Source organism: Micromys minutus (assembly GCF_963924665.1).
Source record: "Micromys minutus genome assembly, chromosome: 18".
NCBI lineage: Eukaryota > Metazoa > Chordata > Mammalia > Rodentia > Muridae > Micromys > Micromys minutus.
The window spans coordinates 24,819,936-24,836,102 of record NC_137953.1 but is presented as its reverse complement, the minus strand read 5'-3'; the positions used below and the strand labels follow the sequence as shown (position 1 = coordinate 24,836,102).

At 39.8% G+C, this 16,167-nt stretch overlaps 1 pseudogene across 1 annotated transcript in view; it reads right to left on the bottom strand.

Moving 5' to 3' along the window:
• Positions 1-426: 426 nt before the first annotated feature.
• The window catches only part of LOC308432243 (protein FAM98A-like), a 58,881-nt pseudogene continuing 43,140 nt past the window's right edge, over positions 427-16,167 (bottom strand). The window contains exon 2 of the transcript in view: positions 427-1,445. The product of the transcript in view is annotated as a protein FAM98A-like (transcript). The remainder of the gene's footprint in view (positions 1,446-16,167) is intronic.

The following is a 16,167-nucleotide window of genomic DNA, read 5'->3' as shown; positions in this document are numbered from 1 at the left end:
GCTCAGAGAATAGACATCAGATAGTTTACAAAAAACACACATGGGTTGTTAATATAAGGAAGGTTTCCCAGCAGTAAATATAAAAAAAGTCTAGGCAAATCCTCATTTTCAAAACTTGCATATTGAAAGTGTAAAAACTATTTTATTCAAGTAATTTCTTCAAAAAAGCATGTATGTTCCAACTGGATTAATCTACTGGTCAATTAAAGGCAACTTAAATTGCCTTTATGATTTGTTTTTCATAGAAAAAAGAGATATGTTTCTTAAATAAACAATGTTATGTAAAACTGTTTAGTAATTAAAAAGAGAAAGAACTGAATGAAGACCAGCAAATGGTTGTCCCAAGCACGAGTGTGGATGTTGGATTGAGGATTCTGAAACTAAGTTTCTATTACTTGAGCTCTAGCAAAATACGAGTCTGTAGCCTCAGCTAGTGTAATGTCTTCCTGTCCAAACCCAGAGTGAGTGTACTGATAGCCCCCGTGCTGGAAGTGCTGTTCAAACTGGCCGCCTTGGTGATAAGTCTGGCTCCCTCTTCCTCCCCAGCCTCCTCCCCAACCTCCTCCCCAACCTCCTCGACCGCCTCTTCCCCCACTACCACTGCCTCGTTCGCCATGGTGCCCACCATCGTGGTATCTATTGTCCTGCTGGTAGCCACCACCCTGGTATCCACTTCCTGTATATGAAGGTGTTTGGAAACCACCATAGCCACCACCTCGGTAGCCACTGTTGTGGCCGCCATGATAGCCACCAGGCTGGAAGCCCGAATCTCGATAACCACCATCCTGGTAGCCACCTCCACCTCCACTCCCTCCGTCTGTCCAGCCTCCTTGATGCTTACTTCCTCTTCCTCCCCCTCGGCCACCATGCTCATAGCCACCACGTCCACCTCTCCCTCTTTCTTCATGACCTCCTCGGCCTCCATATGAGGAACGTTCATAACCACCTCTCCCTCCGCCTCGGCCTCCTGCTTGCTGCTGGGAGCCATCTTGTCTTTTCTGGCACCGTGGCATCTCTGGGGGTGGAGGCTCAATTTCATTAGGTCTGCCACCTCTGCCAGGCACCCTGCCCATCAGCACCTTATTAATGGCACAGGCAGTCTTTTCTCTTATGGACCCACTACTTGTCCTTAAAACCTTTGACAAGTCTTGTCTGGTGGCCAAAAGACGAGCAATGGAAATATTACCTTTAGGAGTCAAAACTGAATGCTTTGGCTGGTAAACCTTAGCTAATTTTTCTGTCTGACTCTTAGCTCTGTCAGACCAGCCAAAGGACTGGACGGTGACATCCAAACGTTTGATCAGCAGCTTCCTCCGGACTTCATATACATTGGTTATGGCTTGGTTAATGGCATCTATCTTTTCCCAGTGGGCTGGTCCCATCGACTTCTTCAATAGCGGCTTTCCCACATGATTAGGTGGAACTTTTGCTAATGTTTCCTTTAACTCAAGCTGGAACTCTTCAGCTTCACCTGGACTGTTAGTTGTCTGCACATTTTCTTCTAGTTGACAGAGGACTCTTAATTCAGACACCAGCCAAGCACAGAGTTTGGTAAACTCCGGGGAAGCGGCTCCAGCAGAGACGGCCTGCAACAGTGCACCATCATCCAACAATGGGCCCTTGTAACCTAGATCTTCCAACTACTCCAAGATGTCAGCCTCCATGAGGTCACACTCCATGCTACTGTGGTATTCAAATTTCCGAATCGTCAGGCTGCCCTCTCGCCTGCAACGCGTACATTCTCGCATGCGCTTCTTCCCGTGTAGAGGTTTCTTGACTCTCAGACATTAGAAAACAAAAATTGGATCCCAGGACTGAGGCTCCTCACTCTTCCTATGTTTTCTTAATTTTTCCTCTTTCTAAATTGCCTTATGTGCACAACTTTCTAAGCATGTCTGTACATATGCCTGTACGTGTGCACGTGTGTGTGCAGGGACATGTACATATGTGCACATGACAATGGAGTCCAGGAGACAACCTCTGTGGTGTTTATATTTATTGGATTTTGTTTTGTTTTCTTGAGATAGGGTTTCTCACTAACCTGGTCTCCAAAGTAGGCTAAGTTGGCTGACCACAGAGTCCCCAAAATGTATCTGTCTCTGTCTCTTCAACACTGGAATCACAAGCAAACACTGCTATGACCACCTTTTTCACATGGGTTCCAGAATCAAACTCTGGTTCATGCAAGCTCTTTACGGTCGGAGTTATATTCTCAGCACCTAGATTCACTTCTGATGATGAGTTCCCTCAAAGACCTGATATATATTTAAAATATATTCTGACAGAAGAAGCTGGTGAGGATGTGGAGAAAGGGGAACACTCCTCCATTGCTGGTGGGATTGCAAGCTGGTACAACTACTCTGGAAATCAGTCTGGTGGTTCCTCAAAAAACCAGGCATAGTACTACCTGAAGATCCAGCTATACCACTCCTGGGCATATACACAAAAGATGCTCCAACATATAGCAAGGACACATTCTTCACTATGTTCATAGCAGCCTTATTTATAATAGCCAGAAGCTGGAAAGAACCAGATGTCCTTCAACAAAGGAATGGATACAGAAAATGTAGTACATTTACACAATAGAGTACTACTCAGCTATTAAAACCAATGACTTCATGAAATTCTTAGGCAAATGGATGGATCTAGAAAATATCATACTAAGTGAGGTAACCCAGTCACAAAAGAACACCCATGGTATGTACTTACTGATATTAGCCCAAAATCTTGGAATATGCAAGATACAATCCACAGACCACATGAAGTTCAAGAAGATGGAAGACCATAGAGTGGATGCCTCAGTCCTTCTTCGAAAGGGGAACAAAATATTCACAGGAGGAAATGCAGAGACAAAGTGTGGAGCAGAGACTGAAAGAAAGGTCATCCAGTGACTCCTGGGGGTTTATCCCATATACAGTCACCAAACCCAGACAATACTGTAGATGCCAAGACATGCATGCTGACAGGAGCCTGATATAGCTGTCTCCTGAGAGGCCCTGCCATAGCCTGAGAAATAGAGTTGGATGCTCTCAACCAACCACTGGACTGAGAATGGGGTCCCTAATGGAGGAGTTAGGAAAAGGACTGAAGGAGCTGAAGGGGTTTGCAACCCCACAGGAAGAACAACAATATCAACCAACCAGATCCCCCCCCCAACAGAGATTCCAGAGATTAAGCTACACATGGAGGGATCTATGACTCCAGCCACATGTGTAGCAGAGGATGGGCTTGTTGGGCATCGATGAGAGGATGTGAAGGCTCAATGCCCAAGTGTAGGGGAATGCCAGGGCATGAAGGCATGGGAGTGGGATAAGGGGATTAAGGGGATCCCAGAGGAGAAACTGGGAAAGGGGATAACATTTGAAATGTAAGTAAAGAAAATATCCAATTTAAAAAATTCTTTAAAACCTAATACAAAGGAAAGAAATATATTCTGTCTTAGCAAATAATCAAAAGGAAATAAAAAAGTTGATTCTTCTTATTACATTCTCAGTAGTCACTTATAAATCAGGACAAATAGTCTTTAAAGGTGTTCTCGTAAAAAAAAAAAAAAAAAAAAAGTCAGCAGAGGAAACTAGAAAAGACTCAACTTAACCTTAAAATGGTGAGAGTGGACTTTAGAGTTCTAAGAGCTGAGTATCCCCAAACTTAGAAGCTCTGTATTTGAGGTTTAGGCAGAACACAATGTGCAAGGTCTGAGAATCAGTGTTTGTAGTGGAGAAAGGAGAGGAGTTGGGGGGACAAAGTAAGAAGTGGGGAAGCTGGGAGAGGAGAGAACCTAAGAAACTGCTCTTCTGGATAAACTTGTTTGGTTTTGCTTTGCTTTGCTTTGTTTTAAATGCTTGATGAGAGCAAGTCATAATGTCTGGTTTTGTTATGGTGGGGCTCCAGGGTGTGCAATGGGGCTTATCATGGGTAGTAGAATTTTTTAAGCCTGAGTGTTTATGCCCCTAGTTTGAGGATGGGAGCTTTCTTTTAGTTCTTACTACTTGTTCTGGCCAGTTACTATCAATAGCCCCTAAAATAACATAGAGAGAAGCCAACCAGAGAACACGTGGAGGCTACATGGCAGCTTGTGAAGCTATGTTCCAGCTAATGGGACCTCAAATGAGATATACCAACTGCGCCCAAACTTTTGACTTTGAGAAATGGTTTTGTCATTGACAAATGTATTGGGCAGTGGGGCTGTTGGTTGAATGTACAGGGTGCACTGTGAAACTGTAAGACGAGCAATGGATTTCTTCAACAAATACATTGCAAGCATGCTGAGGAAGGGGCCATAAGAATCTTAATTGAGCTATTTACATAAAATCAACCAGTGGCTTGGTGTGTGGCTTAGTGGCTAAGAACGAGGGCTCTGCAGGCCTGAAGTCATGAGTTCAGATGCCCAGCATTACTGTGTGTTCCTGTAACCATAGCCTTGTAGAACAGTGAGAGGTAGATCCTGAGAGTTCACTACCCACCTAGCTGAGCTGGAACGGTGAACATCCAGTTCAGTGAGAGACCCTCTCTCAAAGCAAAAAGCCTATAGAGTGATGAGGATCCAGATGCCCTGCTCTGGCATAAGTGCACTCAGCTCTCGAGTGCATGCACAAACACACACACACACACACACACACACACACACACAAACACACACACTGGTAGGGGGCTTGTGGAGATAGATAGGGGAGAGAGGGAGAGAGGGAGAGAGAGATTGAGAAAAAAAGAGACAGATGAGACAGAGAGAAACAGGGAAACATATCAACCAATTATATTGATTTTATTTCGCTTTCCATTCAAAGAAATTACCAGAAACATTAATGATGTGATTGTGAAAATATAAAAACTAGCTGGATATTTGATAATATTAAGAAATTATTTACTATTTTTTTAGACAAAACAGGTACTACGCTTATATTTTGTACATAATCCTTAAGTGTGCTTATTGAAAATTTTACACATTGTATAATAGAACTAAAATTGTCTGGAATAAACAGGTAAGGATGAGAGAAATGGAATAAGGAAGGTGGGTCATGAGTTGGTAAAACGACATGCTCCTGGATGTTGATAGTTCCATTTCTCTGCTTTTATATGTACTTTCAGTTTTCGGTAACAGAAATGGATTTTTCTTCAGGCGACTCTTGGTAGTGTGCTGCAATTGCTCTTACTTTCTCTCACTGCACGTTCTAATCCCTGAAGCGGTGTTCACCAGCTCCGAGCTTGACTTTGCACTGGGTCATGAAGCGAATGCAAAAGCTTCCTTTCCTCCCCAACTTGCTTCTTAGTCATGATATTTTGTGCAGGAATAGAAACACTGACTAAGACAAGTCTCAATGGGCTCAAAATCTCTAAATAACAAGGTAGGTCTCAAATGCACTATGCTCCTGTGCAGTCTCCTGAAAGCTGAGCTTGCAGGAGGATACCACTACATCTGGCACACAGAACTGTCCTTTTGACACGTTTCCCTATGCATGTCCAGGCAGAGCAGGAAAGAGCACACTGATGACATAAAGATGCTAGTCAAGGAGATGGATTCACATGCGCTCTAGCCATTGTCTGCCCACAAGGGCTGATGTCCTTTTACTGTGATTAGCTTTCTGCCAAAGTCCTGTGCTTGAAACCTAAAGGCTATAAGAAAGACTAGTGTAATTGCTCTTAATTGTCACTACCATGTAGTAGGAAATAATGCCAGAAAAGGAAACCTAATGCCTATAATCCACAACAGCGTAAAGGACAGCTGTGTGTGCCACACTAATTCTATCCAGCTGCTTTTGAGCAAGAGTGTGTACTCGGGGCAGGAAACACTTCTAAAGGAAACCAAAAGAGAGAAGAAATGTTAGTAATGTTATGCTATTTTTCATTAATTAATTTATTTATTCACTTTACATCCCCATCACAGCTCTCCCTTCCTCCCCCCCCCTTAAACAGCCCTAACCCTCACACTCCCCTTCCCTTCACCTCTGAGAAGGGGGAGGTCTCCACTGTGTACCAACCACTCTGGCATCTCAAGTCATTGCAGTACTAGATACATCCTCTCCCACTGAGGCCAGATAAGACAGCCCAGTTAGGGAAACAGGATCCACAGGCAGACAACAGAGTCAAGTAAGTCTCCCCTTCAGTTGTTGGAGGACCTGCATGGGGACAAAGCATCATATCTGCTACATATGTGCAGGGGACCTAGGTCCAGCTCTTGTATACTCTTTGGTTGGTGGTTCAATCACTGGGAGCACCGATAGGTTCAGATTAGTTGACTCTGCTGATCTTCTTCTGGAACAATCTATCTCCTCCTGGCTCCCTAATCCTTCCCCCAACTCTTCCACACGACTTCCCAAGTTCCATCTGATGTTTGGCTGTGAGTCTCTGCATCCATTTCAGACAGCTGCTGGGTGGAGCCTCTCAGGGGACAGTTGTACTAGGCTTCAGTATACAAGCATCAGAAAGTATCATTAATAGTGTCAGGTTCTTGCCTGTGTGATGGGTTTCAAGTTGGGCCAGTCATTGGTTGGCCATTCCTTCAGTCTCTGCTCTATCTTTGTTCCTGTACATCTTGCAGGAAGGACACATTTCTTGTTGAAGGCTTAAATTGGGAAAAAAAAATAAACCCGCTTCAGCCTCAGAACTGGCTGGGACCATGCTACAAAAAATATATTTATTTTTGTTTTTCTGGGATACAGGAGATGGCCTTCAAACTAATATCCCCTACTGCCAGGAGTCTCAGCTACAATCACCCTTGTAGACTCTCTGGAAACTCCCCAAACACAGGTCTCTGGCTCATCCTAGAGATTACGCCCCCCCTCCATCCACTCTTTTGGCCCTTTTTCGCTGGCTTTCCCTACATCTGATTCATCCCCATAACCCTCCCCCACCCAGTTTCTTTCTTCCATCTACTTCATGATGTTATATAAATACAACTTGTAGAATAGTTACTTTTCTCATTGCTGTGGCCTGACAAAACACACACACACACACACACACACACACACACAGTAATAATATTCCTCTCAGGAGACACAGACCCAACTACCTAACTACCTAACTAAACCCCAAGTGATAGGAAGTCCCTTAAATTGTTAGTCAGGAGAGTTCAAGGGACTTACAACACAAGATAGGCTATTGCCACTGCCCTTGGGTGCCTCACAAAACCTGAAGGTAAATTTGCTGAAAATTCCAAACACTTTGGACACAAGACTTAGAAAACTGAGCTGTAACTGACATGGAAGCCTCCTCCTTGAAAACTAGATCTTATATTATCCAAAGGTTCTATGCAAACTGACAAGGAGAAAAGCAAATAAGGAGCTGTAGACAGTAGATGGCTGCTAAAAGAGAAAAAATAAATTTTCTTCAGGGAGATGGATTATCTCCATGGTAGATTATCTAGTCTCAAGTGGCCATCCCTAAGTACATACATATATGACTAACACTAACTGGATTCAGTGTGTTATATATGTAACAGTAATGATGCTATATGAGGCTGTGAAATTGAATTAAGAGGCAGAGGAGGGCACATGGGAGGAGTTAAAGGCGGGGAAAGAGGAGGGGGAAATAATGTAGTACAGTATGCATGTATAAAAGTCTCAAAGAACAAAAGTAAATATATTGTTTGAAGCATGACCCCAGCCAGTTCTGAGGCTGAGGTGGGTTTATTTTTTCCCAGTCTGCTTTCATACCATTTTAATTACATGCAAGTAATAAGGTCAGTTCTAGATTAAGAGAACAAGCAAGACAATAAACAGAAATAGTCAAGGAACAAGCAAGGCAATAAACTAATAATAAAATAAAATAAAAGTCCCTATTACTGTTTCTAAGGGTTATCAATATCTGAGCCTACTTCCCTGTCCCAGCCCAAAGTCATATTCTTGCCTGAAACTTACTTCTTTGTTCTAGTCTAAACTCAGATTCCTGCTTGAGCTTATTTCCATGTCCTGGGCAGTGTCAAGGTAAATACATTTTTTTAATTCTACAGGTAACTTCTTGGCAGAGATGGTATCAAAGTTTCTGAGGAAAGAGATGGTCATCCTGTAGCTCCTAAAATGACTTTACTATTTTCCAAAGGTAATAGCAGGCTCTTAGATTTAGGAAATAGTTTTATACCCATCTTGCTTTCATTTAATTTTAGATATATTTATTTTATGAGCATGAGTGTTGTCCCTACATGTGAGTATGTCCACATGCATGTGTGGTGTCTGTTCTGGATGGTTTTATGCCATTTTTGTATCTATATCTTGACACAAGCTAAAGTTACCTGAAAATGATTACATAAGATTTAGTTATAGGGCATTTTCTTAATTAATGATTAATTGGGTAGGGCCCAGACCATTGTGCCATCACTGGGCTAGTAGTCCTGTGTTCTACAAGAAAGCAGATAAAGCAAACCATGACAGACAAGCCAGTAAGCAGCACTCCAGATGGCATCTGTATCAACCCCTGCTTCAGGTTTCTGCCTCACTTGAGTTTCTGTCCTGACTTCCTTTGATGACAACCTGTGATGTAGAAGCATAAATTGAATAATCCCTTTCTTCCTCAAGTTTCTTTGCTCATGGTGTTTCATTATAGAAAGAGTAAGCCACTTCTTGTTATGATTAATAATTTGAGTCTTATTTGTAACAGATAAGAGACCAATGTATTTTCCATGTATTTTCATGTTAAAAAAAATAAATCTTGTTTTGAAGACAAAAAAAAAAAAAAAAAAAAAAAAAGAGTAAGTCTAACTAAGACTATTGGTACCCATTGAGAGAAGTGGGTATTGGGTAACTGTAACAAAAATCACAGGTGGTTGTGAGTCACCACATGGGTGCTAGGTTCCAAACCCAAGTCCTTGGAAAGAGCAGTCATCTCTCTAGCCCCCTTTTGCTGTTTTCTCAAGCAATGAATGCACTCAGAACTCGCTCAGCAAAACAATAATATAATTTCTTTTGTTTTGGACACATCTTGCTATGTGGTCCTAGCTGGCCTCATCCACTTAGTGTAGTATAAAGTGTTATCATTTTAAGCATTCACCAACATATGCTGTCATTCTTTTTTAATGTTGAAGCAATAATTTTCTTAGGCTTACTGTTGTTTCTGCTTTTATGGGAGGGAATTTTTTTTAATGTACAGAGATTCAATTAAAATAAGATGAAGCACTTTCCCATAGCTAGTTTGTTGATTTTTTAAAGTATTATTATAGTTTTAAAGATTTGTTTATCATATATAAGTATGTAGATTTATATTAAGGTGATACAAGTACATTGCATTTATCTTCAGACACACCAGAAGAGAGGATCATATCTCATTACAGATGGTTGTAAGTCACCATGTGTTTTCTGGGAATTGAACTCAGGACCTCTGGAAGAGCAGTCAATGCTCTTAACTGCTGAGCCATCTCTCCAGCCCGTGTTATTACATTTTTACTTGGGGTAATGTATGTGGAAGTCAAAAGACAATTTGTCGAAGTCTCCTTCTAGCATTTGGGCTCTGGCTATCAAACTCAAATTATCAGACTTCACAACAGGTCCCTGTACACACACAGACACTGACCAGGTTCATTAATTTAAATGTGAAGTGTGTATGTGTATGAATTCAGCCTATGGATTCTGATTATTGATGTAAAGACAATCAACAATTGCTTAATACCTCAGATAACAGATCCTCCAATTTTTTTGGATATATATTATCTACATTTCAAATGTTATTCCCTTTCCCAGTTTCCCCCTCTTAAACCTCCTATCTCCTATCTTCCTGCTTCTATGAGGCTACCCCTCAACCCTTCCTGGAATTTTCCTACACTGGGGCATTGGGCAGAGGCAGGACCAAGAGATTCTCTTCTCATTTATGCCTAACAAGGCCATCCTCTGCTACATATGCAGCTGGAGCCATGTATCTGTCCATTTGTACTGTTTGGATAGTAGTTTAGTCCCTGGGAGCTCTGGTTGGTTGGTATTGTTCTTATGGAGTTGCAAACACCTTCAGATCCTTCAATCTTTTATCTGATTCATCCATTGGGAACCCTACTCTGAGGTCAAAGGTTGGCTATGAGCATCTGCCTCTGTATTTCTCATGATTTGGCAGAGCGTCACAGGAGACAGCTATATCAGGTACCTGGTACATGTAATTATTGGCATCAGCAATATCGTCTGGGTTTTGTTGCTGTATTTAGGATGGATTTCCAGGTGAGACAGTCTCTGGATAACCTTTCCTCGTGTGAATATTTTTGTTCCCCATTCTAAGAAGGACAAAAGCATCTGAACTTTGCCCTTTTTTTCTTTTTGAGCTTCATAAGGTCTGTGAACTGTATCTTGGGTATTCTAAATTTTCAGGTTAAAATCTACTTATCAGTGAGTACATACCATGTGTGTTCTTTTGTGATTGGGTTACCTCACTCAGGATGATATTTACTAGTTCCATCATTAGCCTAAGAATTTCATGAAGTCATTGTTTTTAATAGCTGATTTCTTCTGTTGAAGGACTTCTAGGTTCTGTTCAGCTTCTGGTTATTATAAATAAGGCTGCTGTGAACATGGTGGAGCATGTGTCCTTGTTTTATGTTGAAGCATATAAGAGTATAGACGAAGGAGTGATATAGCTGGGTCCTGAGGAAGTACTATGTCCAATTTTCTGAGGAACCTCCAGAATGATTTTTAGAGTGGTTGTACCAGATTACAACCTTATCAACAATTCAGAAGTGTTCCTCTTTCTCCTCGTCCTTGCCAGAATCTGCTGTCACCTGAGTTTTTGATCTTGGCCATTCTGACTGATGTGAGGTGGAATCTCAGAGCTGTTTTGACTTGAATTTCCCTGATTACTAAGGATGGTGAACACTTCTTTAGGTGGTGCTCAGCCATTTGATATTCCACAGCTGGGAATTCTTTGTTTAGCTATCTGCCACTTTTTAATAGGGTTATTTGATTCTTGGGAGTCGAACTTTTTGAGTTCTTTGTATATATTGGATATTAGCCCTCTATTGAATGTAGGATTGATACAGACCTTTTCCCATTCTGTTGGTTGCCATTTTGTCCTAATGACAGTGCCCTATGTCTTACAGAAGCTTTGCAATTTCATGAGATCCCATTTGTCAATTCTTGATCTTAGAGCATAAGCCATTTGTATTCTGTTCAGGAAATTTTCCCAGTGCCCATGTGTTCAAAGCTCTTCCCCACTTTCTCTTCTAACAGTTTTAGTGTATCTGGTTTTATGTGGAGGTCTTTGATTCACTTGGGCTTGAGCTGTGTACAAGGACATAAGAATGGATCAATTTTGGAATCTGAATACATACATTAGGAAGTTATTTGTCAATAATTAGTCATATTCCATTTTATCTTATGCATTCATACTTACTGTCATAGTGCTTTGTTATTATGTTTGTGGACATAAAATTATATATGTTCTCATTACTTTTGTATGAGAGAATTTATTCATATGTTTTACATAATACATTTGTTTTATGCAACAAAAAAAGAAAGGATCAATTTGCATTCTTCTGCATGCTGACCACCAGTTGGACCATCATCATTGGTTGAAAATGCTGGTTTTTTTTCCACCAGATAGTTTTAGCTTCTTCGTCAAAAATCAAGTAACCATAGGTGTGTGAGTTTATTCCTGCATTTCCAATTCTATTCCATTAATCTATCTTCTTGTCTCTGTGTCAATACCATACAGTTTTTATCAAAAGTAATCTGTAATACAGCTTGAGGTCAGAGATGGTGATTCCCACTAAAGTTCTTTTATTGTTGAAAAGAGTTTTCACTATCCTGGGTTTTTGCAAATTGACCATCTACTCTATGAAGAATTAAGTTGAAATTTTGATAGGATTGCATTGAATCTGTAGATTGCTTTTGGCAAGATGGCAATTTCTAATATATTAATCCTGCCAATCCATGAGCATGGGTGATCTTTCCATCTGCTGAGGTCTTCAATTTCTTTCTTCAGAGACTTGAAGGTCCTGTTATACAGATCTTTCATTTGCTTGGTTAGAGTCACACCAAGGTATTTTATATTATTTGTGACTATTGTGAAGGGTGTCAATTTTCTAATTTCTTTCTCAGCCTTTTTATCCTTTGAGTAGAGGAAGGCTACTGATTCGAGTTAATTTTATATCAGCCACTTTGCTAATGTTGTTTATCAGCTGTAGAAGTTCTCTGGTGGAATTTTTGTGGTTACTTAAGTATACTATCATATTATCTGCAAATAATAATATTTAGAATTGTTCCTTCCCAATTTTTCTTCCTTTGACCTCCTTTTGTTGTCTAATTGATCTGGCTAGGAATTCCAGCACTATATTTAATAGTTATGAAGAGAGTATACACCCTTGTCTAGTCCCTAAATTTAATGGGATTGCTTCAAGTTTCTCTCCATTTAGTTTGATGTTGGATACTGGTTTGCTGTATATTGCTTTTACTATGGTTAGGTATGGGCCTGGAATTCCTGACTAGTCAAAAACTTTTTTTTAAACAACTTTATTTTACAAAACAAAGATAAATGTAAAGATTTTAAACATTTTTTGCTTAAAATTATACATTTTTGTCAGTACTGTTTTTTTCAGACATTAAAATAATTTTTACATAAAACCATGTGAATATATTTTTTAGTCAGTACTTGATTTTTAACATGAAGGAGTACTGAATTTTGTCAAATGCTTTCTCTGCATCTAATGAGATGATTATGTGTTTTTCCCCCTTTGAGTTTGTTTACATAGTGTATTGTGTTGATGGATTTCCATATATTAAACCATCCCTGGATTTCTGGGATGAAGCCTACTTGATCACAATGGAAGATTGTTTTGATGTATTCTTGGATTTGGTTTTCGAGAATTTTTATTGAGTATTTTTGCATTGATATTCACAAGTTCTCTTTCCTTGTAGGGTCTTTGTGTGGTTGAGGAATGAGCATAATTGTGGCTTCATAGAAGGAATTGAGGAGTGTTGCTTCTGCTTCTATTTTGTGGAATTGTTTGGAGAGTATTGGTATTAGGTCTTTTCTGAAGGTCTGATAGAATTCTGCATTAAACCCAGCTGGTCCTGGGCTTTTTTTGGTTGGAAGACTTTTTATGATTGTTTCTGTTTCTTTAGGGGTTATAGGACTGTTTCGATGGTTTATCTGGTTCTGATTTAACTTTTGTACCTGGTATCTGTCTAGAAATTTGTCCATTTCATCCAGATTTTCCAGTTTTGTCAAAATAGGCTTTTGTAGTAGGATCTGATAATTTCTTGAATTTCCTCAGTTTCTGTTGTTATGTCTCCCCTTTCATTTCTGATTTTGTTAATTTGGATACTCTCTCACTGCCCTCTTGTTAGTTTGGCTAAGGATTTATCAATCTTGTTGATTTTCTCAAAGAATCAGCTCTTGGTTTCGTTGATTCTTTGTATAGTTCTTTTTGTTTCTACTTGGTTGATTTCAGCCTTGAGTTTGGTCATCTACTCCTCGTGGGTGTATTTACTTCTTTTATTTCTACAGCTTTCAGGTGTGCTGTGAAGCTGCTAGTGTATGCTCTCTCCATTTTCTTTTTGGAGGCACTCAGAGCTATGAGTTTTCCTCTTACAACGGCTTTCATTGTATCCCATAAGTTTGGTTATGTTGTGCCTTCATGTTCATTAAATTCAAAAATGTCTTTAATTTTTTTCTTTATTTCTTCCTTGGTCAAATTATCATTGAGTAGAGCATTTTTCAGTTTCCATGTGTACATGGGCTTTCTGTCCATTTTTGTTATTACTAAGGCCAGTCTTTTTTTTTCTCATTTTGTTATTCAATATTCTCTGTATTTACATTTCAGATGTTGTCTCCTTCCCCCAGTCCCATCCCCCTACTTCCATTGCCTCCATAAAGGTGCTTCCTCTCCCAACCACACTTTCCCACCTCAGCACCTTAGCATTATTCTACACTGGGAAAAAAAAAAAGCCTTCACTGGACCAAAGGCCTCTCCTCCCATTGATGCCAGAAAATGCCATCCTCTGCTACATATGCAACTGGAGCCATGTGTCTCTCCATGTGAACTGGTTGGTTGGTGTTTTAGTCCCTGGGAGCTGTGGTTTGGTTAGTTGATAATTTTGTTCTTCCCATGGGGTTGCAGACCCTTTCAGCTCCTTCAGTCCTTTCTCTTGCTCTGAAGTCCAGTCTTAGTCTCTGGTGATCTGATAGGATGCATAAGATTATTTCAATCTTCTTCTATCTGTTAAGGCCTGTTTTGTGACCGATTATATGATTAGTTTTGGAGAAGGTACCATGAGGTGCTGAGAAGTATCTTATTTTGTTTTAGGATGAAATGTTCTATAGATGTCTGTTAAATCCATTTGGTTTATAAGTTCTGTTATATTCACTGTGTCTCTGTTTATTTTCTGTTTCCATGATCTGTCCATTGATGAGAGTGCAGTGTTGAAGTCTCCCACTATATTTTTTGATAAATATATCAAAATTTTTTTGGTTGAAAGTTGATTTTATTTGATATTAGAATGGCAACTTCACCATGTTTTTGGGACCATTGCTTGGAAAATTGTTTTACTGCCTGTCTTAGTCAGGGTTTCTATTCCTGCACAAAACATCATGATCAAGAAGCAAGTTGGGGAGGAAAGGGCTTATTCAGTTTACACTTCCATATCACCGTTCATCACCAAAAGAATTCAGGACTGGAACCCAAGCAGAAGAGGAAGCAGGAACTGATATAGAGGCCATGAAGAGATGTTACTTACTGCCTTAATTCTCCCTGGCTTGCTCAGCCTGCTTTCTTATAGAACCATGTCTCCCAGTCCAGGGATGGCACCACCCACAATGGGCTGCCCCCCCTTGATTACTAGTTGAGAAAATGCCTTACAGCTGGATCTCATAGAGGCATTTTCTCAACTGAGGTTCCTTTCTCTGGGATAACTTCAGCTTTTGTCAAGTTGATACAAAACCAGCCAGTACACAGCCTAACATAGTGTCTGTCTTTATCACTCAGATATGTTTCCTGTATGCAGCAAAATGCTGGGTACTCTTTATGTATCCATTCTGTTAGTCTATGTCTTTTGGAGGGGGATTGAGTTCATTGATGTTGAGAGATATTAGGGACTAATAGTTGTTGTTTCTTATTATTTTTGTTTTTAGAGGTGGAATTATTTGTGAGGCTGTCTTCTTTTGGGTTAGTTGAAAGAAAATAACTTTCTCGATTTTTCTAGGGTGTAGTTTTCCTCCTAGTATTAGAATTTTCCTTCTATTATTTTTTGTAGGGCTGTATTTGTGGAAAGATATTGTGTAATTTTGGTTTTATCCTGGAATATCTTGGTTTCTCCATCTATTGCAATTGAGAGTTTTGCTGTACATAGTAACTTGGGGTGGCAATGTGTTCTCTGAGGGTCTGTATGACATCTGCTCGGGATCTTCTAGCTTTCATCATCTCTGTTGAGAAGTCTGGTGTAATTCTGATCGGTCTGCCATTAGATGTTACTCATCGTTTTTCCCTTACTGCTTTCAGTATTTTTTTCTTTGTTTTGAACATTTGATGTTTTGACTATTACGTTTCGGGAGGAATTTCTTTTCTGGTCCAATCTATTTGGAGTTATGTAGGCTTCTTGTATGTTCGTGGTCATCTCTTTAGGTTATGGAAGTTTTCTTCTATGATTTTGATGAAGATATTTAATGGGCCTTTCAGTTGGCAGTCTTAGCTCTCTTCTACACCTATTTTCCTTAGGTTTGGTCTTCTCATTGTATCATGAATATCCTGGATGTTTTGGGTTAGGAGCTTTTTGATTTTTGCATTTTCTCTAACTGATGTGTCAATGTTTTCTATAGTATCTTCTGCTCCTGAGATTCTCTCTTTCATCTCTTGTATTCTGTTGGTGATGCTTGTATCTATGATTCCTGACCTCTTGCCTAGGTTTTCTATATCCAGAGTTGTCTCCCTTTGTAATTTATTTATTGTTTCTAATTCTATTTTTAGATCCTGGATTGATTTGTTCAATTTCTTTACCTGTTTGGTTGATTTATATTTTTTTTTCTTTTTTGAGTTCTTCTACATGTTTACCTGTATTGTCCTGTTTTTCTTTAAGGGAGTTATTTATGACCTTAAAGTCCTCTAACATCATCATGAATTGTTATTTTAAATTAATTTTTCTGATGTGTTGGCATATACAGGACTTGCTATAGTGGGGGAACTTGGTTCTGATGATGCTAAGTGGCCTTGGTTTTTGTTTGTTTAGGTTCTTGGACTTGCCTCTCTCCATCTGCTTATCTCTGGTTTTA